General features: G+C 40.5%; 1 long non-coding RNA gene across 1 annotated transcript; it reads left to right on the top strand.

The window, feature by feature from the left end:
* The first annotated feature begins 10,962 nt into the window (after positions 1–10,962).
* On the top strand, positions 10,963–17,117 carry LOC143140028 (uncharacterized). The gene is made up of 4 exons (XR_012990512.1): positions 10,963–11,016; positions 11,665–11,750; positions 11,891–11,978; positions 17,062–17,117. It is a non-coding gene; the product is annotated as an uncharacterized LOC143140028 (long non-coding RNA).
* Positions 17,118–27,611: the final 10,494 nt, after the last annotated feature.

Here is a 27,611-nt window from a genome sequence, read left to right as displayed (position 1 = left end):
CTGACCTGGACTCTATTTCCAGGACCACACACACACACAGTGCCTCTTATACTGCAGTCACATACTGCACCAGAATCAGCCCCACCCTTACGAAAATTAACCATGGTTTTCTATGGTTTAATGCAGTAACCCATGGTGATGATGATCACCATGCTCCTAACCATAGTACTACTATGGTTTATGCATAGTTCTTCATAGTAGCTTTGGTACCACCATGGTTACCCTATCACACTTTATGGTGACTGTAGTACTACTATGGTTTTAACATGGCAAACATGTAACTACTATGTTTAACAATTCATTTAATTTAATGTTTAACAGTCGGTAAAGTTGGGTTAGGAAAAACAGTGGTTTATACCTTCTGAAGAAAACCATAATTTATACCTTCTAAGAAAAGCCATGATTTATACCTTCTGAAGAAAGCCATGGTTTATACCTTTGGAAGAAAAACATGGTGTATTAGCCTAGAAATCTAGAAGCACCCTAGTGGCAGCAAATATAATTTGCTGCCAAGGCTAGTCTAGCAACTCTCCGTTGGCTTGCGAGCCAGAAAAATGAAACCTTATATCAGGCCAATCACATCGTGTATAGAGACGTTAGGTGGGCTTAACATAATGATTGATAGCTAAATTGCAACAGTTTGGCTTGACTTCCCTGTTTCTTGAAAACAAAGAAGATGGATGTTGCTGTTGGTGAACAGTGTGACACAAGCTTTATTTAAGTTGGCAGAAGTTTGTACTAACCAACTAGCTCCGCTGGTGGGAAAACGCATGGGACTCATGAGTTGTAGCGCTGTCCTATTGCGTGCAGAGGGAATTTGAAAGACAAGCGATTATCCCGCCCCTCGGACTGAGAACTGAGTGCCCAGACCCTACATTTTAATGTGGGTCTGGCCCGTCAGGCTAATGGTGTATACCTTCTATAAAAAACTATGGTTAATGGCCATGGTAATGTTAGGGTTTAACCTGTTTAAGTGTTCATCATTTTGTTACTCAGCCAATGTTCCTGGGTCTGGTGGAACCAACATTATTAGGCTTTTAAATCAACCTTGCTGAAAAAAACAGCCTGACCATCTAAAAGTGGTTTGCTGGTTGACCAGCTTGTTTGACCACCCTACCATACCTTCAGATGTAGTGATTTAGTACTCGAGTCCAGTCCCGGGTAGAGACGACCCAGATAGCAAACATACACTGGGACGGAACTGGGCCACACCTACCACAAAGTCCGGCACGGATCTGCATAATGGACCTGATTCGGTCCAAAATTGGTCTGGATCCGTTTGACGGATCTGGTGCCAATAAGGGCTAAGACTGGCCCAGTTCCGTATGATAGTCTGTGTTACTGACGTGTTCCAGATCTGCTTATCATATGCAATACGGGTCCGCTTATTGTGTGTGGTACGGACCCGTTTATCAGATATCAGCCGGCTTTATTTTAACATGTGAAATGTGATTGGTAATTAATTATCCTGAAAAATCTGTTTGCTAGGCTACACATTTGCTAACAGGTTCGTTATAGGGTCACCCAGGCTAAAGTTCGTAAAGTTTTCCCAACAGCTCAACTAACAAACATAAGCTAGGCTACAAACACAATATAGGGGGGGAAAAAACTTTACACATACTGTAAGTGTCTTATTATTTTTTATTCAACAACCTGGCTGTAGAAGTGCAATCCCAGACAAAGTTTAAGTCGTGTTAATTCCACTCCCATTCAGGCTGTCTTCCTCAGCATCTCCATGATCAATCTGAAACAACACAAAATAAACATTAGCCATTTATTCCTTTTTGAAAATAGGCTAAGTCACAATTACACTCGTTTTTTTATCATCAGTAATCCTGTTAGCGTTATCACTGTTTTTCCAAAATAGTTATTGTGATGGCTGTTTTGCTCAAGCTAAGCTAGTATATTGCTGGAAATAATCGTATAACCTTACAGTAAAGTTATCAATCGCTCGGCTGCTTGTTGTTGTCTCTGAATAAACCAACAGAGATAAAAAGCAGATAGCCTACCTTGAAAAGTTGGCTGCGTCCTAGTCCAACCCCAGGCTGGCAAATCATGTCAAAAGATTGATAGTGAGCAAACCAAGGGGGCACAAGGTCAGAAGGTCGACCTCCAACCTGTAATGAGTCTCGTCGCCCTCAGTGTGATGCTGCTTGAGATATTGTTGCCAACACGTACTACTTGAGGCCTCTGACAGAGGAAGTCCAGTAGCCAGTTGCAGAGGTAGGTACTGAGTCCTAGTTTGTTGAGTTTGCAGATGAGTTGTTGTGGTATTATGGTGTTGAATGCAGAACTGAAGTCTATAAACAGCAATCTCACATATGAGTATTTTTTCCAGGTGGGTGAGGGCTGGGTGGAGGGCAGAGCAGATTGCATCCTCTGTGGACCGTTTGGCACGGTATGCAAACTGGAAGGGGTCCAGGGTGGGGGGGAGAATGGATTTGATGTGTGACATGACAAGCCGCTCAAAGCACTTCATGATGATGGGTGTCAGTGCCACGGGGCGGTAGTCATTGAAGCAGGATGGAGCAGTTTTCTTCGGCACAGGTATAATGGTGGCAGCACCAGCACAACAACCTCCTGCTGAACGTCAGCAAGACCAAGGAGATTGTTGTTGACTCCCGGAGAGGTCACACCCAACACCTGCCACTGACCATCGACGGTGCTGTGGTGGAGAGAGTGAGCAGCACCAAATTCCTGGGGGTGCACATTAGTGAAGACCTCTCCTGGACCACCAACACTGCATCACTGGCGAAGAAAGTTCAGCGCCGCCTCTACTTCCTGCGGAAACTCAGACGAGCAAGTGCTCCACCAGCCATCATGACCACATTCTACCGAGGCACCATTGAGAGCATCCTCTCCAGCTGTATCGCTGTATGGGGCGGAAGCTGCACTGAATACAACAGGAAAGCCCTGCAGCGCATAGTGAACACAGCTGGAAGGATTATTGGTGCTTCACTCCCCTCCCTGAAAGACATTTACACCACCCACCTCACCCGCAAGGCACCACAATTGTGAGTGATGCAAGTCACCCCGCTCACAATTTTTTTGATCTACTGCCCTCTGGGAAGAGGTACAGAAGCCTGCGCTCCCGCACCACCAGACTCACCAACAGCTTCATACACCGGGCTGTTAGGATGCTGAACTCTCTCCCCCCTCCACCCTCAGCTACATAACATCCTGGACTTTGGACCCACAATGGTTGCCTTGCACTACTCTACTTGCACTACTCCACTTGTACACTTGCACACTTTGCAACTTGTTGTTGTTGTCCTGAAAACACAACACACTTCTGCTGCTCTTACATAACTTGCACCACTATGCCACTTGCTTACTTAGGTCAAACAGAACTACCTCAGCCATTTATTGGCCTGACTTTGCACTATGATATTGACTGTCTATGCACAATTGCAACCCAATTTTGCTGCTCTTATTTCTTCATTGTATGTGCCTTCTACTTTTTGATTGTTTACTTGAATTTTATGTTTGTCTGTGGACTTAAATTGGTAGAATATGTCTTGTCTCCATCTTGGGATAGTGAGAAATGTAATTTCGATCTCTTTGTATGTCTTGGCATGTGAAGAAATTGACAATAAAGCAGACTTTGACTTTGAACCAAAGATCCTTGATTAACGTTAATGCTTGGACTTCTGCATGCGTGGCAAGAATATGGGGTTGTCTCATAGCACTGTTAGATCTGACACAAACAACAATTGACTACTTTTACCACTGCTAGGTAATAATAAAAATAATGAAATGAGCATATGATCAATATTGAGCCAACTATATCTTCTTTTCCAGCCTTACTGTAGAAATAAAGTGGCCATGGGAACATAGTGCACCCCCATGGTTTCTAAATTTCTGCCATTCCAAAATACCTTTTTTTTCCTTTAGCAGCCAGTTGACAATGAAGTAGGGAAAGGACAGTCAATTTAGCAAACCAGCACCTTAATTAATGTCATTACAACCACCTGGGTCTGCTGTGAAAAAATGGTCCTTCGGCTCATATCCGTATTTGTATTTTAAACGCATCTCCTGACTTCCAGATGAGTTGCGGAAATCGGACCTGGGACAAATCTGTGAACAGGTGATAAAACAGCTTTGCTAGCAGAGCTGAAACCTCTATCAGGAGCAGATCCGGCCCACAGTCAGATACCGTATGTCCGCTACAGGCGGATCTAAAGGCTTTTATGCGGATCCGGCCCAAAGGAAATTGCTTTCTGGGGAAAAGCCCTTTGGAAACTGGTGTCAAAAACTCCGGCAACCAGGAGCATGTTTCTGCACTTTGTGTGCAAGGAAAATATTATATGGAACTAGAGGGAAAAAAGTGCTGCCACGGCACGAGTTAGACCCTAGTCATCAAGCAGCTGTCGACCAATTCAACACACCTCGGCTGTTTACTTGGCCGCTCCTGTGCTCAAATTCGCATCAGATCGCTCCAATCAATTTCGCTCCCTGCTTCACTTAAAAATCATCCTGCTTCAGTGAAATTGCTCCACGCTCGCTCCGGTTTAACCCTTTCGTGCCCGTGCCGAACATTCCATTTTTGGTGCTGGATGACCTCCTCACACAAAAAAACTTATTTCTTGAGTATAATACATACCATCAATGGGATATACATACCATTGTAATCAGAAGGATCAGTTCTATGAAATGATGTAAAATACATATGGTAATGTTGATATAGTAATGAACAGTATTTGAAAATCCTCTCCAAATGTATATCCGGAATTTGTCAAAATTTAATTTCATTCACATAAAAATTAATTTTCATCATATTTCTCTACAAGATAGAGAAGAATATAGAGTGTATGACATGTTCAGCAAGTTGTGGGCTATTTAACAAAAAAGACTGAATTGGAATATCATTAACCTTTCAAAGGTTATGATAATTTTAGTGATCAGTGTAAAAAAATGCAGGAAACGGGATTTAGAATGTTGACAGAATTCACATTCACTTTCTCACCAACAACATAAAAGTATGCATAAAAACTAAAAATCAAGTCAGAAACAATGGTTTAGATGTATTTGGTCCATAAGAATAAACCATTTATTTGTATATAAGCAAATGCTACAGTCAATAAGAATGACATTTAAAAAAAAAACATACTGTACCTTACCAGTAATACAGGAAGTAAGTATACTGTATTCATTGAAGACCATTTCGGAAAAGAGATATAAAATACATTTGATTCAACAAATACAACTTCCTTATATAAATCAGTATAATATGAAAATTATATACATATATAAAATGTATTATTATTCATGAAAAGCTATGAATACAATCAACATCACTCAAAACTCAATGTGTTCTAAACATTTGAAAGTGGATTACATACTTAGAACAAGCCTGTGGAGAATAAACACATACACACATATACACACAAACTCATACCCACACACACACACTTACAGAGGAGGATAGGGAAAGGTGGGGTGGGGAACCTGAAGGTTGAACACAGAAGAGTTATGACTCATTACTAAACGCATCCCCTTTTGCAGAATGCCAAATCTGACAGCAATTTGTTTATCAATAAAACAAATGTGCCTACTGTTACACTCCAGGGCCATACAAGCTACTTTAGTTTTATTATGTAAGTTTTTTATAACAAGCTCCTGCTGTGTAGGAATATGTACTTGATGAAAAAAAATATGAGCTATGAGTGTGAATGTTATATATTCCATCCCACAAATTATGTTTTACTGGTTTATTTGACAAATAATCTATATAGATTTGCTCTATAAAGACCTTATGTCTGTTTGGGATTGTTTTGTGAGCCTGGGGTTGTTTTGAGAGCCTATGTAGCCTATCTCAGAATAAAGGAATACTTCATATTAATCTAAACCACCGTCTGTAAATCAACTGTATACTACTGTCCACACTGCACTATATTTCTTGACCTGTCTCTGTATGTTTCATCACCTTTCTATACTTTGCCTCACATTGCAACACAGCTCAGATCTTTGGTTGCTATGAAGGCCAGTCGTTCTAAATGGATGGTTGCTATGGCCAAAGGCCAGTTCTATCTCTGCCGTTGTCAAGCGGGCATATCGTAGAATTCTGATTAACCTTATCTTATTTAAAACATCTCTATTTTACTTAGCCCACTTCCATACAGTGGGTCCCATTAAGAAGTGGCCACTTCATTCACGCTTACCGTGATTCACACAGCAGCATTATTAAATTAATCTGTCACTATACGCCTATGCCTACGTTTGCAAAGACAACATTTTAATTTGAAAATTTACATTTCATGTACATGTTGACAATGAGTAGGCTAGTTTTGGTTGTTGGTGGTGTTATTGCATCCCTTAGTTATGACTACAATGCAAGTTCCCTTAAACTGTCACAGACGTAGGTACTACTTTTAGGGCTAAAGTGCTTCGTGAATTACTGTTAGTAATAAATAGTAACAGTCCTAAAATTTACATGTGACGAAGTTACGAGTGCAAGCATCATCTCATATCAAATCACCATGGCATTACGCAGTGGCGTAACAAACCAATGGTGGGCCCAGGTGCGAGAGCACTGTGCGGGCCCATATCGACATAATTTGGCCCAGGATGAATTAGCTCTGATACATGCAATACACATTAAGGGTGACTTCAATTGTTTATACAAAGGGCCTGAGGCACCGAAGTAGTTTAGTAATTACATATTACAATTTCAAATAAAAACACACAACTACATAGGATGCATTACATGTGAAAACATTAAAAATAATTTTATTAAAAGCCTGCAGGCCAGGGTAATCTAATATTACTGCATTAACATCAACTCGCAGGGAATTATGGGAACACTCAATGCGCTCAATGCGCTTCTTCAACCCTCTGCTGAAACTGCAAGCGTTGCTTGCTTAAAAACTCGCACTGCGCAGAAACAAAACTTAATGTAGCCTAACTTATTTAACCGTGCAGAAACCAAATAAAATCATTCATATGCATACAATCCCCAATATGCGTGAATTAGGCCATTAGAAGAAGGCCATCTTACGAGCCTTTCGTTGAATCGTTAACGATGTTCCCAATATTTAATGCTCTTGCTCTCGTATTTTCAATGGACAGGATAGCTAACCCACTGAGCCTCTCCTGCCCCATGCTGCTCCTTAATAAGTTTGAGTTTGGAAAAAGATCGCTCAGCTGTTGCCACAGTCACAGGCAATGTCAGAAACAACATGAGAGCAGTACACACTTACCCGAATGTGGATGTTACACTGTCATAATCTACCACCAGCATTTTTGCAAGTTGAAAAATAGATGACTTCTGTGAAATCTCTGCTTTAAAGCAAGACCTGAATGAGAGGAGTTGTGTTGGGAATGTCGGTGCAATGTCCCTGCTATAATGGTCTGACAAACGTCTTGCCTTTTCAAGCAGTTCATTATCACCTGCGAGTTGAAGGGTCATAGGACGTAAAGACTCAAACACATGACAAGTTTCCCGCATACTTGCAAATCGTTGGGAGAGCTGACTGATTATGATGTCCAGAGTTGCATTAAATACCTGCACTTTGAAGAATTTCTCTGCATCGGTTAAGCGCTCATCTTCCGATAGTTCGCTTCACTCTCCGTGCTCTAACATTTTCAAATGTACTCTGAACCCCCAATTAATTTGTGAGCGTCTGCGCTGTAGCCTTGGCCTGGTCAAAGGCACGCCGGTAGTCAGAAAGCACCTGTATAGAATTTTCCAGCAATTGCATTGCGGGGGTATCGACGGGCCCCGGGAGGTTTCCCATGATAAATTACATAATATTTGCACCTTCCTTACTTGTGAAGCTCACACGTATTCAGTGAAATGTAATACAACGTTGCCAACCTAGCGTTAGGCTATTTAACATTAAAGTGACATTGCTTGCTTATTCTTTCGTCAACTCCATGCTTTTAGAAAAACAATCTTTTTATCATAGTTCCCTCTTCAATGAGCGATTATCAGCTCGTTTTTGTAACAGAGATAGCTGTTTATTGTCCCTAGGTTTACAGAAACACCTATTCATATTAATACGTAGCCTATGGAGTGCTGCCGACCACTGTTCATTACATGGCCCAGAATGCTTTGCATGTCTTTACAACAAAACAACACAGTAAAACCTAAATGCCCGTAAACATATGCATTTGCATACTTGTAACATTTTTAATAATACTCTCCCATCATGATATGTAACAATAATGAAATTTTTTATTTGAATACCGTCAATGTGAAAACAACTCTGTTATGTAAGCTATATATAGCTACTGTTCTCCTTGCTATTTCAGTTCGTAAGTCCATACTATCCCATGGCAGAGCAAGGATTTCATGATTGGGTAAGATTGCCCAGAGACATTGAGCATACTTGGAAGGCATTGTGATAGAAGGTGAATGGTGCAAAGGTGAATGGTGAGAGTTACCAAATACCTGTAGGTGGTTTGCCAAATAATGGAAACTTTTGGAATATTTCTTTTTTTTTTTTAGCTTATGCACCCTCACACTGCAGTCCCCAGTTCATATACAAAATTTGGTATCGATATGTGACAGTGTACCTGAGATATGGACGACTTCCTGTTTTGGAGCTTCGCCGCCGATTTCGTTTGGCTGTGACGGGCAAACGCTTTCGAAAATCAAAAATCCTTCCGCTAACTTTTGTGAGGCTTGGTCCAAGGATAATGTACGTCAAGTTTCGTGGCGTTCGGACCAAATTTGTGACCTGTGAAAATTTTGTTTTGCTTTCTGTTCAATCCAATATGGCGGACGAACGACACGCCCACCTGACGTCATCTTCGCGACCAACTTACACCGGTACTGACCGGACGTTTTAAAGTTGAAACGGTGTCTCTGTCTCAAAGGGCCTAGGCGCTAGGGTTGACAAAAAATTAGGGAGACGGGAAAAATAATAATAATAAAACTTAAGAAGAACAATAAGTGTGCTTTGCAAGCACACTTAATAACAAGAAGCTACTGACAACGGCAATGTCAATGGAGAAAAAGTGCTTTCTGGTATTCTGCGTTTTTTGGAGTACACAATATGTATTCATCATTTGGTCAATGTCCCCTGATCCCTGCAAAGACTTGGTTCCCCAGTAGCAATGGATATTAGGGAGGGAAGTGAACCCCATGTAAATGATCAATCCCAGAACCCTGTGAAACTCTTCTGGGGTCTTTGTCCCATGCCCTTGCACTGTTTGCATACGATGGCATACTAAGCACAAGCTCCCATTCCTTCCGGTTGGTAAAACCACATATGCCTGGGACAACAATGTGAGTAAAAAAGAACATAACAAGTCTATTTCACACAGTTTTTTAGTCTGCACCATCCTACTGTTAGATTTTAGTGGTTTTCTGTATGTCTTTGTTTAATACTGCAGAAACTGCGGGTACAGGATGTTTATTGTAAGCAGACAGAATGTTGTCACCTTACAATAGCAAATGGTGTACCTAACTAATTGTCCCCCCACAAGAGACATCTTAATTGAATAAGGCTATATCACTACCCACTTCCCCCCCTCCAATCTGACCCCACACATGAATGTATATTCTGGTATTATAATTAGCCAGGAGTTTCCCAGATCTTTGCTTCAGTTCATTACCTTGGCTTCACTTTGCAACACTGTGCTGTGCTGTGCGTACAATAAAGCTACCAGAACTCTGTTGTTACATCCAGAATAAAGAACTATTCTTTCGCAAGCCAGCCTCAAGTTTTTACCTGCTCTTAACTACACTGGAATCTACTCGGTCAACTGTGTCTCCATTTGGAATTAAGGAGACAATTTTATTAGCATTCTTCAGTTGGTGTTCTCCACCCAGTTGTACGTGAAATAAGGAAAAAACAAGATTCATCCTGAAGAGGACAACAGCCTGTTTCAACGGTGAGTCGTTTTTAATTATTCATGCTACAAAAAAGAACAGAAATTTGCTGTTTTTGGGTTACAGTTTGACTAGAGTGTACAAGTGTGTTGAGCAACAAAAAGTTTTGCCTGCAGCTGTCTAGAAGCCAACAGTCCTGCATGTTTTGTGTGTATACAACTATTTTGACGTCGTAGGCCTATTTAAGCATTTTGAGCTTTGCATTCTGTTTTTTTCATTTTGTGGATGTTTTGAGATAGATTTTTTATCTCTTGGCTAATTTAGTAGTGGTGACCAACCCGGTCTAACGGCTTAACGTGATATCACCACGAAAGTAAATCTGTTCAGGGGTGCTGCCATCACGATTTCGGCCCTTTTTTCGTGATAGGACAACACTTCCCTACCCTATTCATTTTAATGCGCGAGGCATAAAGCCGCCGCTGTGAGCGCTAACTGGTGACTGGGGGGACAGAACGGGAGACATTTGCGCGTCGGGTTTTGAAAGATTTTTTCACTGTCGTCTCCTCAAGTTTATGTGAAGTGACAGTGTATTAAAATAGTTGAAATCATGCAGCGGTTTTAAAAGCAATTGGTCTGTTCTAAGCCATTTCTGTAGGCCTACATGCCAGCTCACTATGATCGTGTCTTAGTTGTCTTCTTTTGTATAAATTAACGCTTTATTCTGAAAATATGTGATACATTTCCCGCTAGACGCTAGAAATGTAATAATAAAAGGTTGATTCCTTATCGTTTGTTTGCAATAAACTCGTCAGTTTTAGGCCGAGCAGCCTGAATCGTGATCGCATCACGCTTTGGCCAGGTCACAAGGGATTTGTCTTTTGTATGAATGAACATTTTATTCTGAAAATGTAATGCACATTTCCCGGTAGAACTATAATAATAAAATGTTGATTCTTTGTCGTTTGTTTGCAATAGGCCTACGCTCGTCAGTTTAAGGCCGAGCAGCCGTGAATCGTAATCGCAACACATTTTGGCCAGATCACAATGTCTTGGTTGTCTTCTTTTGTATGGATAAAGTCTTTATTCTGAAAATATAATACACATTTCTTGCTAGAAATATAATAATAAAAGGTTTATTCCTTGTCGTTTGTTTGCAAAGCTGGTCAGATTAAAGTTGAAGGGTTTTCTTTCGTGATAGGACAACACTTCCCTACCCTATGGAGCTACGAGCGCAACTGGTGAGTGATGGACAGAAGGTTTTTAAAAGTTTTTTTTTTTTCAACGTCTTCGCCTCAAGTTCATGCGAAGTGGAAGTTAATGAATCGCTTTATTGCGCAAGTAGGCCTTGCCTACTTCCCAGCTAGAAGGAGCTCTATAATGGGCTAAAAATAAATCAATATTTATTGTAGGCTACGGTGCGGAGAGTGCCAAGGCACAATGTTTCATTGCTGTGGTATTCTGTACTAATATGCATGACAAATACACCTGAGCTGAAATGAACACATTAGGCTACCCGTCAGAACTATAGGCTAGGGTTGACAGGTCGAAAAGCCTGGCGAGTGTCTTCAACACCCAGGATGTTACGGTGTTTTTTCGTGGTCCTATAACGTGTGGTTCAGCCGTGACTAATTGCTTCTACTTCTATTGCATGATTGAGTGGATGCATATAATATTAGGCTATGCCTATTTCCTGCTAGAAGTGTAAAAATATTAAAATTTCTTCATTGTTTTGAGATGGGCATGTCATTCGTGACCCGTCACCCGCTTGTCTGTTTCAAAGTGTGCTGCAAGGCCTGCTTTCTGTTCACTCTTGTATGAATGAATATGCAATGCTGTGGAAATGCAGTATATATAATTAAAAAAAATTGACCATCCCCGTTGTTTAGGTTCGCCAAGCTGAAGAGCTTATCCATGGAAAACACCTGCAATACCCAAGTTGCCACTGTTATTTTTCGTGATGTGATCACCCTTGGTAAGCTATACGGTGATGAAATCAGTTTGAAATTATGGTTATATATTTTTTTTATTGTTCTTAGGTTAAGCTTATTATATTAGTTCAGGAATCATTTGTTATTAAGTCTATTAGCTAAAATATTTTTTTGTTGTTGTTAGGCCTAGGACTACTTTTTTGTAGCCAACGTATGAGCCTCATGCTGCGCGCCCAAAAAAGTTCACCACAATCACTTCCTGCGGAGTTAAGGTAAGTAACATAGATGGAGGGCAGGCTAAATGTATTATTTAAACTTAAATTCGTTTCTTTGTTCCTAACGAAATTGTGACATTTGTTTTGTGTTAGATGAAGATTTCTGTTATGTAAGGCTGCATATAAATGTCGCAATTTCGACAGAAACGACAGAAGACAGAATAAAATTAGGCCTACCCTATGTCGCCAATGCATAGGCCTAATTTACTTAAGTCAAGTCATTTATTTGTTAAGGGTTAGACTACGTTATTATGTCTGTTTTGTCATGAGTGGAACCTATGTTGTTCAGAGTAGAACTAACCTAGCTTAAATAAACTGAATTTGAATGCAGAGAGAGAGAGAGCCCCAGTAGTGGTGTGCTTATTAAGCCACTTCCACACTGCCCCAACAAACACCAACAAACTCCAACATTCTAAAGTTGAGAGATGTTGGTTGCAGTCTTTAGCATGTTCACAAAACCCTTAACAAATAAATGACTTGACTTAAATAAATTAGGCCTATGAGAAGAAAAGGGGACTGAGTTACCTTAAGGAATTCGGCCCATGGCCACTGCTTGTGCATAGGGCCTAGAATTTGGTGTTGTGTCCCTAGTCTCAGGTATTGGTGGTAGGCTATCACCTTATTCATAATAACCAATGAAGTACAATGTTAGCGAAGTGATGGGGAGGGTGTGAGATCTCTCAACTTACTTCATGATATCCTGAGGGAATATGCTTTTAGAGAAGGTATGGTTTGTCCTTCATGGCACAGGCCTGAGTGTAACAGCCTTCATGGGTTTGAAGAAAGAGAAGGGTGGGACAGAAATGGTTGTAGGTCAAATACTTAGAGCACATCATTTCAGATGATATATGGTTTATGTGGTCTAGTTTTGTATACCTGAAATGTAACTTACCTGGTTATTTTCAGCCATACCCCAATTCACAAACACCCTATGTACTTATTTAGGGATGCACATTGCAAACCGGTTGTAAGCTTTCCAAAAATATATGGAATAATCAGTTTCCCCTTCATGATTTTGACCAAACTGTTCTGATTGTATACTTTTTCCACCTAAATCCAAATAATGGAGAAACAAAAAAAAGGAAAGTTAGCATAATTTTGAAATCAAAATGACAAATTGCATTAGCCAATACCTAACCCCCACTATTATGAATGCCTTGGTGTTGACAGAACAGCTGGCCAACCACATGCCGGGTTCAGCATCCCACAGCACAACACTACGGTCTACTTTTCTCTGCCTTTTGTTGTTACACTCAGTCAAACGCTCGCCAAAAAACATTAAACACACCAGGCAACCATTTCTGGTGGCACTGAGCAGCAAGCTTCAACGCTTCAAATGTGTGATGAGTAATTGGAGGGGAGAGTACATATTTAATCAGTCAAGGTTTGCAGGTGTCTTGTCTGTCCTGCAGAGTCAACCTTATTGTCATTCTCCATGAAACTAAGCACCTATTTAATTAGAAAGTAGAAATATAGCCTCTGTTCATCATGCTATTCCAATCCTGGTTAACTTTGGACGGGGAACAAATCAAGACAAGACACCTATTACCAAAGTACTGTTAAGTGTCAGTGTTGACTTTTAACCATTCAGAAAGACAGTAACCAATTCACATATAATCCATTTAGTGTTAATGTCGTTTTCTTTGAGTTTTGGCAATTATTAGAGATGGCCCATTGCCACTTTTTCATGTCCCATACGATACAGATACTCTACATTTGAGAATCTGCTATTGCATTAATCCGATATCACCCTAACCCCCAAATTCGTAGTAGACTATGTGGAAATAATGTCGTTTGAGTTTAACATTCTCAAAACGTGTTGAAGTGCTAAAGAGTTTAGGTAAATCATGGGAAATTAAGCAGAAGGTTGTTTTTCTTCAAATATTTCCAATAGAACTGTATTTACAGTCAGTTTTAGAACTGAATTTATGAACATTCCAATTGAGTGACATGACACAAGGAAGTAATGCAAAGTTGGTCCATTACAGCAGCGGTCCCCAACCACCGGGCCGCGGCCCGGTACCGGGGCGCAGGACATTCATAACCGGGCCGTAGCCTACGACACGAGTTTTAAAAAAAAATGCATGCAAACTAAACTAAATTTTATTCGCAATAATGTCACGTTTTTACATGGCATAGGCCTATATGCAGTTGTTTGATTGCACGCATGTTTGCATTTTGCAAGGTCTATTTTCTTACGTCTGTCTGTCCCGCCTTCAACACTTTTACATACAGTATTGCCTTCAGCGCTGCGCAGCCTCAGGTCAGCTCACTTCACTTGATCAGTTCTTGGCGAATGGTAGTGTCACACGAAGTTAGCTAAACTGCTAGAATGAGCAACAAAAAAACAAGCATCTTGTCGCCGTTAGCTGCACATTTTAGTGATGAGGACTGGGTTGTAAAACTTGCTTACCTGTGTGACATATTCGGGTTGCTTAATGACCTCAACCTGTCACTCCAGGGGAGAATGACGACTGTCTTTAAACTGGCAGATAAAGTCGCTGCATTTAAAGCCAAGCTTGATTTGTGGGGACGACGAGTGGACCGGGGTGTATTTGATATGTTCCAAACAGTAGTGGGGGTTTTGGGAGAGAGGCAGGGCCCTTTCTCTCGCAGCTGGTGCGCGATCACCTTGTTGCGCTTTCAAATGAGTTTGAGCGTTAATTCCCATCCTCCAAAGATCCACGGCAAACCAATGAGTGGGTCCGCAACCCATTTGTCAATATCCCGAATAGTCCTAACTTGTCAGCGCAGGAGGAAGAGCAGTTGATCGAAATTGCAAATGACGGTGGTCTTAAGAGTGTGTATAAAGAAACCTCTCTGGCGGGTTTTTGGATCAAAACCAAAGCAGAATATCCCGAGATAGCCGTAAAAGCGCTGAAAACGTTTCCCACCACGTATCTATGCGAGGCCGGGTTTTCGGCAATGACTGCAACTAAGACCAAATTGCGCAATCGACTGGACATTTCAAACACACTGAGGGTGTCAATGTCTTCCATCACCCCCAGATGGAAGCTTTTTGTTGCAGGGAAACAAGCAGGGCTCCCACTGATTATATTCGTAATGCACGTTTAGTTCCCATGTTTTGTTCCCATATTTTGTTAAGCATGTTCACACTTATAGATGTAGCTTCAAGTTGTTCAATATTCATAGTTCATATTCAATTTTCACTTCTTAAAGTTCACGTTATTCACAACAGATCGTTACCTTCACTGTTCATACATAACTGGAGCTAGTTCTTTTCAAGTAATGCATGCACAACACGTATGGAACATGGACCCCCCCCCCCCCGCCGGTCCGTGAAAAAAAAATAGGAATCAAACCGGTCCATGGTACATAAAAGGTTGGGGACCCCTGCATTACAGCACTGGATAACAGAATAGTATTAGAGTTATTTCATTGACTAGTTTAACAACATAAATTTGGTCTTAGTCTTGCCACTATTATGTATGAGAACACTATTGCTAATATTTTCTGTCTTGGGCTGAATCATAACAGATGATACAATTTTCTTCCAATCTGACACTGATAACAGGATGGTGAACAATATAGGAGCCAAGATTGACACTGTCGTTACCAGTGATGCCAGTAACGCGTTAGTCTATTTTTACCACTTTTTTCAGTAACGAGTAATCTAACGCGCTACTATTTACAAACCAGTAATCAGATTAAAGTTACTTATCTAAGTTACTGTGCGTTACTATTTTTGTCATTTTCCTTAATAAAAAGATATATTCTTTGCTTTCTTCTTGTCTTGGGGATTAATGTCATGTAGGCTATGCTCACGTTTTCAGCATGAGGACAATTCACGTGCAGCGACACAAACGAAAACAACAATGGAGGGAGAGAGAGAGAGATGCACATTTCATCAGTCATTACTTTGAGTTTGTGTCAGCTAAACATGACAACATTAAGGTACATTGTACATTCTGTGCTGGCGACAAAGTGCTGTCTAGCTAGACATCCCAAGTCTCCCGAACTTTTGGGAGTCTCCCACATATTGATAGCGGCTTCCTGACGCCCGCAAATTACATAAAATCTCCCGGAACCTAGAGCGAACAAGAGCACGCAAGCCAGACCGGACTTCAAATCAAAGATTCTAGAATCTTTGCTTCAAATCGCGTGTGCATAGCTTAATGCGCACACAAAGGAGAGGGAGAGAGAGAGGAGTGGTGCGTTTCTGCCTGAAGCGCATCCAAGACAGAGAGCATCCTGGTCTGTTTTGCTAAATCAACCAATCCGTTTTCAGTGTAAGTGCTTATATCTCTTTTCTCCCAAACATAATTAATCAGTTCAGTCAGTGTATCTAGGAACAGAAGCGTCATGGCAGCGTCAGTGCCCCTCAAAAAGGAAGATTTAAGACCCATTTCACATCAGACTACACAAAAGTGTACCCAATTGTCTCAAAAGATTAAAACATAATGATAATCTTGCACACTGCACTGTTTGTAACAGCAACTTTAGCATTGCTCACGGCGGGTTAAATGATTGCAAAAGACTTGTTGAGGTGAGTTTAACAAGTGTAATTTCATTTGCATATTACTCAGGCCTATAGGCTACAAGATGGCTAGTTGCCAAGGCTACATGAAAAAAAATCTACATATTTTACTATAACAATTTCTATCAATAGGCCTTCCTTATTTGGTGTACTTAGACATTATTGAACAAACATCTGAATTTCAGTATCTAAGTAGGTTAGGTTGTGATGTCTGCTATACATTGCTGTTAAAATGCACTTCCAGTATAGTGAGTATTGGCAAAACCGGTTATCATTTTTATGTTGAGGCGTTGGGGGTGTTGTCGGCAGCTGCTGAAAGTAACTAATAAAGTAACTTGTAATCTAACATAGTTACTTTTAAAATCAAGTAATCAGTAAAGTAACTAAGTTACTTTTTAAAGGAGTAATCAGTAATCAGTAATCAGATTACTTTTTCAAGGTAACTGTGGCAACACTGGTCGTTACCATACTCCATTTCCAGTTATTACTACTGTTATTGATATATATTAATTCATTCTCTTCAGCTGACAACTGGAAAACATGAATCTATTTACATTCTATTTATGTTCCATTTTTTTCTAGATGGGTTCTAACAAAAAAAAATGCCCCAACTGCCCCCAGGAGATGCCATGCGCAAAGAAGATATGTCCAGCCTGTGGGGCAGTCCAGCCCCAGAAGCAGAGGCTTGCAAAACGCCTCCAGCTGCTTGATGGACGGAAGGAGGCTTTACAAGGAGGGTTACGGGGGGGTAGGCGAATAGATAAGATGGATAAGATGATTTTTGAAACACAACCAATGTATGTGGATGGAGAGGTAGGCTGTTCCAGAGAGTGGAGGCAGCTAAACAGAAGGCTGTGTCCCCTACGTTGGTATAGGGTACGGCAAGCCTATCCTTGCCAGAGGACTGCAGGGACCTTGACTTGGGAGGGGGGTATGGGACTTTTGAGAGGTACTGGGGAGCAAGTGCATGGAGGGATTTATAAGTAAAGAGCATAATTCTGTATGTGCTGTGTGACTTGACTGGGAGCCAGTTAAGCTAATTGAGCGTAGGGGTAAAGTGATGCCACCGTTTTGTATGTGTTAGAGCCCTGTCAGCTGAGGTCTGAACATACTGTACTCTGCCCAGGGCCTTGCTGCACAGACCATACAGGCGACCATTGCAATAGTCCCAGATGGAGGTGGTGAATGCATGGAATAGTGTCTGATTCACTTATTTAGAGAGAGATGGCAAGGGTCTTGAGATGTTTTTGAGGTGGAAGAAGGCAAATTTGGCAATTCTTTTGGTGAGCACTGGAATGATAGGAATGATAGTTTGGAGTCTAGGGTGACACCTAGATTGCGTACCTCTGGGAATGGCATGATGATACAGCCATCCACATCAAGGTGAAGACCTGCAAAGATCTTTCTGATCTTTCCATATGCTGATGGGGCCGTTGGTGGAGGCTATGCAAAAGTCATTGAAGATTTAGATGAGGGCAGTCTCGGTGCTGTGGTAGGCTCTGAAACGATTTAAGAGGGTTCAAAGACATAATGGAGGGTAATGTGGTGCAGCCACTGCTTTTTCCATAATTTTAATAAGGAAAGGTAGATTGGAGATAGGGCGGTGGTTATTCATGTTCTTGTTGTTTTTTTATACATCAACACATTTAAAGTGTGGGTGTCACCACAGCTGTCTTGGAGCTGGTGCACACCACCCCTTAGCCAGATAGGTGTTGGTTTGCAAATTTCCACACTGGTATACAACATTTTGGGGTCTACTTTGATTTTCCCTTAACTTTTAACAATCAAGTTAGCAGTGTGGTGAAAGGCAGCTTCTTTCATTTTGAATATTACAAAATTGAAACCCCTTTTATCCCATAAGGACCTGGACACAGTCATTCATGTTTTTTCTCATCTAGGCTGGATTACTGTAACTCCCTCAATTTTGGCCTGTCCCACTCCCCCTTAGCTAGGTTGTAAGTAGTTAAAAATACAGCAGCCAGACTACGAACAGGTACTAGAAAGCGTGAGCACATCACTCTTGTGTTGTCTCAATTGCACTGGTACACTGTGAAGTTCTGAATTGACTGTGGTGCTAAATAGTCTAGCACCACAGCATATCTGTGACCTCCTACCAACCCACTCTCTGCCCAGGTCAGTTAGATCTTCCACCCAGCAACTCCTTGCTCTCTTTCTGGTCTCAAAACCAAAGGTGACCGAGCCTTCTCTGTTGCTGCTCCCCGACTTTGGAATGACCTAAATATAAATTAGAGACCCATCTTTTTTCCCTAGCTTTAAATATACCCTAATCCCCTCCCTTCTCACCCACCACCCCCTTTTTTCTTGTATTATTATTATTTTCTTATTATTTTTTGTATTTATAATTTGTAATTATTGCTGTTATTATTATTGTTGTTGTTATCATAGCCTATTGGAATTTTATATTAGAGCACTTTGGGTCTACGCAGCTGCGTTAAATGTGTGATATAAATAAAATTGACTTGACTTGACTTGACATGCCTTTACCAGGACAGTATGCATTCGGTCCAGTTTGCTACTGGAGGTCTTGGCTTTTGACACAAACTCCATGACCTTGTTGACATTCAGGTGGGAGAAAAAGGAGAGTCAGCACTGCGGTGGGCTGGCTGCAGTGATAGAGCTGCAGGGGTTAAAATGGCCTTGTTCTGGCATGCAGTGATAGAGCTGCAGTCCTTCTGGTGTAATGCAGGTGGAGATGGAGTGCCTGTCTAGTGCAGCTGCTGGTGGATGGTGTCCACTTTTGGCTGAGAAAAGCTGCAGAGCCAAGGCCAGCATCAGCAGGGCAGAGGAGGTGGTTGATAGTTGAGAAGAGAAACTTGTGGTTATTCTGTTGTTTATTGATAAGAGTTGTATGTTGTTGCCCTGGAAATAACCTTTTTGTAGCCCCTTACAGGTTTTCTTAAAGGCCTCATGATGGACAACACCAATTTCTTTACAACCTTTCAAGCCAAGAGCCAGCACAATTATCTTTACTTATCCTGATGTAATGATAATTTTATGCTGCTTAGACGAGATTCTAAGATAAGACTTTTTTATTGTTTTAAATACACAGTGACTTCAGGAACTAAAATTAAATTTAAAGAGGGACGTTCAAAGAGGGACGTAACAAAGAAAAAAATGCAGAAAAGTAAGTAGGATCCCCTAGGTGTGCCTGTGTTTGAAAGAACACTTCCATGTCTTTGTCATTAAGCATTAATAATACTGTCTCTTTTGCTTGTTTGTTTTACTGATTTTTTTTATTGTGTCCAGCTTGCCAGTACCACCTTAAAAATCTGTACCCTTTTAAAAGTGTACTGAGGGAGAGATTGAGAAAGGTAAGGCATGCATGACATACTTCAACACCTCTCAGAAGTAGAGTTGATGTAGATCAATCTAGGCTAATGTCGAAATACACACCATTTCCAGAAATTAAGTTGTGAATTACTAATCTTATGTACAAAAATGAAATACATATTAAAATACAGATGTATGTACAGAAAATTGAAGGTATTATCTAAATGTATTGTATTGTGTTGTATCAAAGTGAACATGAAATTATTTCATGTTCTTTCCTCATAGGGGAACGCCTCCTGGATTGGGAGCCTTGCCCAGAATGGTAGTTGTTGTACGACAAATTATCTAGCCACCACCCCCACCTCCATCACCCACCCAAACACACACTCTTATTGAGCAGGGGGTGAAGCTTTTGGTATAAAAGGAAGCAATCAAAACCTGTCAATACTTTTCAAAAATGTTTTAACGGAAATGTGTCTTTTCTGTTTTCAGTGGCAAAAAATGTCCACCATCCTGCCTTGCCATAAGCTGCTTGGAGTAACAAAGTAGTGTAACTTTTTGCAAATTTACACAGATGGTTACACCGTTTATGCACTTTTACTTACTCACTTTTATTTTCACTTTTACTTTTACAAACTTCACTTAGTTTCAGCCAACACTAAATACATCACTAACCACAGTGTCATAAACTTAAACCAGCAGGAAAACATTACACCCAAATAAGGTTCCTAGGGAAAACAGCCCTTTTATTATAGTTATTCACTATGGCCAGTATTCTCCCATGTGCTTAAGTCAAAAAAGTGCTTAGCTCTATGCAGCCAACACTAAGCACTTTTTTGGACTTAAGCACTTGGGAGAATCATGCCCTATGCGACTGTACAGTATCACATTTTTGTCCTTTCTGTACAGTCTGTGTTTCCATGTACCACTGCTAGGTGTTGTACTAATGTTTATTGACAGGACTGTGTGCAAATCAGTTAGGACTGAGGGCTTTTGTCAAAACATGTTGTGTTGCCAGCTAAATATTGTTTGTTTATATTTAGTTGCTGTGTCTAATGTTTCTCTTTATGTTCCCCAGGAAACGGATGAAAACAGACTGTGTGTCTGTGTGTGTGTGTTTGTGGATGGATGGATGGATAATAAACAGCAATAATAAATTAAATTGGTTGACATTCTTCTTGTTGTTTAATTTCTTCAGAGAGGCTATAGAGGAGGACGGGATACCGTCCAATAATTTGTCCTGAAATAATGATAACAACATATCTGTATTAAATCTGACATTGAAATGTGTTACACAGTTTTGATACATACACGCACAGTCTGTGGTGAATTTTGTCTCAATCATCTTGATGGCATATGCCGGGACACTGGCTGGTATGCGCAACAACTCGGTGATTTGAAATTCACTGAAAAAAAATTCATCCAGACTACCAACCACTTTCGACACTTTTTAGTTAGATTTCATGTAGGGAGCATACTTATGGTAAAGAGGGACACAGGTAAGCCAATTTGTGATGTAATGGTTATAAAATAAGAAATATGAAGACTAGATATGTACGCATGTGTTACACTCTTGATCAATTGTGTAAATCACACAGTGTTTGGTGAGGTATCATGAAAGGAATATCCTTATGAGACGTTATGTTTGGACATATTTTTGTGTACTACTGGTTATGATATGAAAAACAGTCATGTAATGACTCAGATAAATAATGATATTGGCTTTAATTTGAGAAATAAATAGTCCTATGAGGTAAAATTGGTCTCTGCCTATAACTCCATCATGAATTAGTGACATACACTTAAACACGTTAACACAGTGCAGTTGGCTGCCTGTTACAGCAACATCTGGTATGCAGTGAGATGTTAGGTGCCTTGCTCAAGGGGTCCACAGTTCAGGAATCAAATCTGTTAAGGGCTTCTGTTCCTAACCATTAGGACACGGCTGCCCATGTGCCTTAGCATCAATGTAACATCATGTCACTACCATCCAGACAGTGTCATGTAAGACTGATTTAAATGAACATGTGGAGAGACAGACACTTGAGATTTATCACACAACACATTCTTTATCAACAAATATCGAGCTATATAAGGGTATTGAAAAGAAGATCAGGATGACAATGTCCGTCTTCACTACACTAAGTGTTTGGAGCCCAAACCACCACTGCGTGACAGTCAAATCACTTCTTAGTTCTTGTTGTCTTTATTGCTCATTAAATCTTCAAATGACAGCAGCTCTGAATGAGTGTGTGTGTGTGGTTTCTGCAACACAAATGGACAAATACAGAATGTAATGTCATGTACAATACAAAGCAATTCTATCAACACTGCTTGGTTGAACAGTTAAATGTGCATCTTGATACTACCATCTGTCCATTAGGCTGCACTCATGCAGTTAACCATAACTAGTGCTGTGCTAACACCAATGGCCATGAGCAACATGCATGATATAGTGGAGCAATCCACAACACATGTCCTAAACATAACTTAATAGGTCATGATAAAACTTATCTAGAGTTTAAAGTGCACTAGCATTTCTGCAAGCCCATGTTAGCTTATATATGCTCATACGACACATTTGATCTGTTAAGTGTGAATCACCTAGACTGGCCATGCTCATTTGCTTCCTGTGTCCATATTCACCATTATTATCTCTGATGACTATCACCCCTGTCTTGTGCTGGTTGACTACCTTCTCATCAATTCCTCCTGAATAGATTACCAACTTCACGGGAGGCCCATTTCAGGACTGACTGTCTTTTGAGGCCTTGCCACCATCCCCTTCTCACAAAGCACCCAATGTTACCCCCATGACTTAGCTCCTTGACTTTGTCTGGCTGTTCCCATGCTGTACAACCAGAACTTAAGACAACTACATATTGCTGTACTACAGTAAGATGTTGTGGGTTGTGGAACAATACTCTCAGCCAAAACTATGGACAAATTGTAGTATAACACTTACAGGGCAACTACCAACTACAGACTACTTTTCCAGCATGACCACTGGCATTTTGGTTAGCCCCTTTAGCTGTGTATATACCCATAGTGTCCACCTTGAATAACTATCCCAAGGGAGTTTTTTCCTTGCCCTTGTTGCTTGTGGGTGCTCCTTGTTTAGATGAAGCGGCACAAAACCATGTTATTGTACATGATGCAGTATAAAACAATTGAATAGAATTATCCAGGCACTGGCATGTCACCGGCCAAACACCCTTGCTGAAAGGACCATCTACACAGTGGCATGTGTTAAGACTCAGGGGTGACAGACATATCATAGCTACTCTTACTACAACTTTCTACTTTGCTTTATCCAAACACATACATGAGCTTTGTAATCTAATATCAAATAACATCAAGGTCAATCATCCTGCATCATGACTAGGGTTGGGCACCGAAACACTGTTCTAATACGGCACCGGTGCCAACGCAAACGGTAGTAACTGCATCGAATAACAACGTGGATTTCGGTGCCTCATTTCGGTGCTTAAATAGCGTTTTTTAAATGTATTTTTTTAATACGAGGCATCACTGCATGTCATGCGCCATCTCTAACATCTTGCTCTGATAGCAACACATCCAGATACAGTTAGCTAACATATGATAAACACTGGATGTATAAACCAGAGGAGTGCACCACATAGGCGAGTGGACAGTGACAGCTTGCGTGAGCCCAAAGTAGCTTACTTTAAAGCGATATCGCGAGCTCCTGTCAAAATCTAGCAGTGAGCCTAACTACACACAAGCAAAAGGCTATGAAACAACATCAACAGTAGGCTAGCTTATACGTTACACAATATCCTTGCTAATGCGCTAACTGACATTTATTTGAAATGTTATCAGCAAAGTTGTAAGGTGAAAACTTTTCTAAAACTAAAACTATTTCACGGTGTGTTATGGCATGATATTAATATTTCATGTGCACGAGGCCCATATAGCAGCACAATGAATATGAAGATCATGTTAAAAGTTAGCTGGCAAAAACATAAATATGTAGGTTACATACCTGATGTCACTGAGCTGTCAAAGAGGCTACGAAACCATCTCCGTACGTTATCGCTAATTAAACTCAGCTGACTGCGCATAGCCATAGTTGCTGTTAAAATGCCTACTAGGCTAGCGCTGGGAATCTAAACACTTCAACACTGACATGTAGCCTAACATGTTCAATACTACTGCGTGTTATGGATTAAGACATGACATTTCTTGAAGCATTTTGGGAACACACTGAATTAACTGGAAAATAGAGTCCCTGTTAGATTAGCTAGCTTGCTTGCAAATGCCGTTGTCCATGACCTGGCAGTTTTATGGCAAGCGGTTTTAACATACCTTATGGCAAACCGCCTACACTGGGTAAACTTGAAAGCAGAGCTTACCATTGTGTGTGCATGCATGGCAAGCTGTTTTAACATTTAAATGTATTATTCGTAGGAGCAATGAGATATTGATAGTAAATTGAATATAACAGTTCAATCAACAGTTCAATTCATGCTTTAGACCATTTTAATTAAAAAAAAAACATTTTAAAAACAAAGTACCGGTTCAGGCACCGTTTCGGCACCGGCACCGTTTTAAAAGTATTGATTTAGCACCGGTATCAGATAAAACCCAAACGATACCCAACCCTAATCATGACACTAGGATGTGAGCTACCAAAACCCCTTGCTAATATGGACAAAGAGGTGGACATGCCACTGCACTCACATAAAGCACACTAGGATGTGAGCTACCAAAACCCCTTGCTAATATGGACAAAGAGGTGGACATGCCACTGCACTCACATAAAGCACACTAGGATGTTAGCTACCAAAACCCCTTGCTTAACAAGGTTAGGCTATCCTGACAGGACCTTGGGCATTTATGAGGACAGATGAATCATGTCTTTCCTTTTACCTGAACATTCTTTATATAATATTTTAAAGATTGTTATGCCAGCATCCTTGCACTGATGTTACTGAACATATGGGTTGACTGACAATTCAGATTAATCTTGTTTGGTGTTATTGTAGTAAACACGTTTTATTATTAAATATCAAAGAACTTCATGCCATTTTCCTAGCACATAATGCCATCGACCAAAAGCATTGTTTGGCGACAAACTGACAGTGTCTTTTAGTGTCCACACACCAAGACGACTGACTACAAAACGACTGTCTATTGATGTGATAAACATAATATGGGTATTGTTTTGAGGACTATTGAAAGACATATGCCTACATGTGCTTTAACAGTAAATATCAGTATAGTGGCATTTGCAAGGAAGCCTTACAACCGTGCAGAGTTTGGAGAAAGATTATGATGTGCAAGCATGCAGTCGCCACAAAGTGACAGGTAATATGAGGTGCAATGAAAAATATTTTTATTCACATTGACTAGGAAAACATATCAGATATTCATTCAGAGATCCCCTACCCCCTTACAGGATCAGAAATACTTATGTACAGGAGCTGTGGTGCCCCATATGTTCCAGACAAAATGATGACATTTCAGCTTTGTTTTTCAATATATATCAGTACTGACATTCCAGAGTTCAGATAAATTCACCTCACAGAAATATGTGTCATTACTTATACTATACAGTTATTGTAGGTATTAACAAATTCCCCCTTACCTCCCATAACTTTTTCCAAAACATCATACACACGTCTGAAATGATCAAACAACATTCACGAAAGCCTACATTACTCTTGTGAAATTAAACAAGAACCTTAAAACAGTGGAAACAGTTGAAAATTGTGCTCTAAAGTAAACATTTCCTGCTATTTTACCAAAGTCCTTTTAGGCAAGTCCCTCCACTCGGTGGCCACATACCAACGTTTTATGGGCACTCATCGGGCACAGTCTTTGGGTCGAACTGCGCGTGCGCAAGGCTTCACGACACCAATCTTGCTCCAGCGGCGAGATCACAACACACGATTGGCACGATGTCTTCACAACACACCATATGATTGGCTCAATGTATTCACATGTCGACGTTTTGCCGAGGAAGGGGTGGGATATGTGTAGACAACGGCCACCTTAAAAAAATAGACAGAAATACACAGCACAATGGTCACTTGGTGTTTGAGGTGAGTCAACACTAACAAGTTATGAATTACATGAAAATAAGATGAAATGTATATGCAGGTACTTCAAAAATGATTACTTTAATGAAAAAGCCTCTATTGTGTCAGGGGTAATGAAATTAAAAAGTGATTTCAATTGCCATGGTCACCGTGAACTCATCAATTGCACCCCCCCCCTTTCGTCAACACCATTCTTGGTCTTGTTTTGCATAGAATACATCTACTGTACTACTTTCCATTTTTCAAAGATCACCAAACACTGGGGGCTACACCAAGTACAAGAGCAGTATCAGCCACCTTGAATAATCATCAGGATGGTCAGAACAGGGAAAGCCTATGTAAGACTTACCATGGTACAACCCATGACAATCCATTGTGAGGTCAGCTGAAAAAGGGAGAAAAATTACATTACAGTTTTTTGACTGGCACACAGACATTTACAAATATACTTGGCGAAATACAGTAACATGTATAGTTATCCCCATCAGAGCTGTGGTCTGTGTACAAATTCACCCCTGGGGAAAATAAACATCAGGTTGTTCATATTGTATATCCAATATGACTATGCTAAGATAATGCTCAAAGCAACATCCTATGCAATGCCAGCCTAGGCATGGCAGGTGTGTAGACTGGACATTGTTTGCTTAATATGAGCTGTTAATATGAACTTTAAACACTTGCCAATTACGCCATGCCAGTGTCTGGATACAAAGTCAAAGTAGCATATTACCAGGCTTTATCACCCGGTGGAATGGAATACTAATTTCTGATTGGCTGAAAGGGTGTGCGTTATTTCTGAGTAACACTTGAATCAGCTGATACTAGCGATAACCACCGCTAAAGTTAAAGTAGTACAGCAACTGAACATATTTATTTAACAGAGCTGCACATTTTATTATTTTGAAATTGGCATCTCTTCTGTACACATGTAAGTTGCAACCAGGTGATAAGCGGAGGCAATGTCGGCCGTTATGCCTTAAATAGTTTAACACCTACACCTTACCAACACACCCCCTCTTCCTCCTCATCCTCACTGGTCTCTGGATCCTCGCTTGTGTCAGGATCTTCAGCCTCTTCAAGATCCTCTGCAGACAACAGGAAGGATCCCTGACGCCCTAAAACAGCCCTGTAATTGTGGATGCTGTTTCTTAGGATCTCAGCAATTTCACTGTGGCGTCTGCGGCAAAGACCAGAGAGGCCCTCATTTTCAGTGTCTGCAAGTGGGTGAATAAGAATAACAAAATGTACATCAAATAAAAAGCTATTTTGCTATGGATAAATACCCTTGTAATATCCTATGAGCTTCCATCCCAGACTTAAAAATAATATTACATATACTTAATAATATTACAACCTAAGTAAAATCTTTTTGAAAGATTTAGAAAAAGACCATAAAAATATTGTCATTTGTTAAGGTTGTGTCTGTAGATCATAACATTCAAACCTACCTTCTGCTGAAATTATACTTTGCAGAGATCCCATCAATTTCTTCATCCAGGAGCAGTGTTGGGCCATCTCTTTTACCAGGATGGTCTTCTCCTCCTCCAACCTCATTCTCTGCATTATTGACTGGAAAACCCGGATTTTGTCTTCAATTCTGGCTAAAAGACATACAACTCCAAGTTACAAGCGAAGCGAAGTATACAAGTATAGCACCAACCAATAATCAGCCTAGAGCATACTTTTGTACTACAAACCCAAAAACAGGTTGCAGTCCCTTACCACTTCCATGAACCTCCCACGGCCACGCGAGACACTCTCCAGATAGGGACAGCT

Source organism: Alosa pseudoharengus, unplaced genomic scaffold, assembly GCF_046254945.1.
Source record: "Alosa pseudoharengus isolate Yale_2024_CS ecotype anadromous, Long Island Sound unplaced genomic scaffold, YU_APseudo_1.1 YU_APseudo_1.1_scf_23, whole genome shotgun sequence".
Taxonomy (NCBI): domain Eukaryota; kingdom Metazoa; phylum Chordata; class Actinopteri; order Clupeiformes; family Clupeidae; genus Alosa; species Alosa pseudoharengus.
The sequence above is the reverse complement of the archived record's forward strand: the minus strand, read 5'-3'. Positions and strand labels throughout refer to the sequence as shown.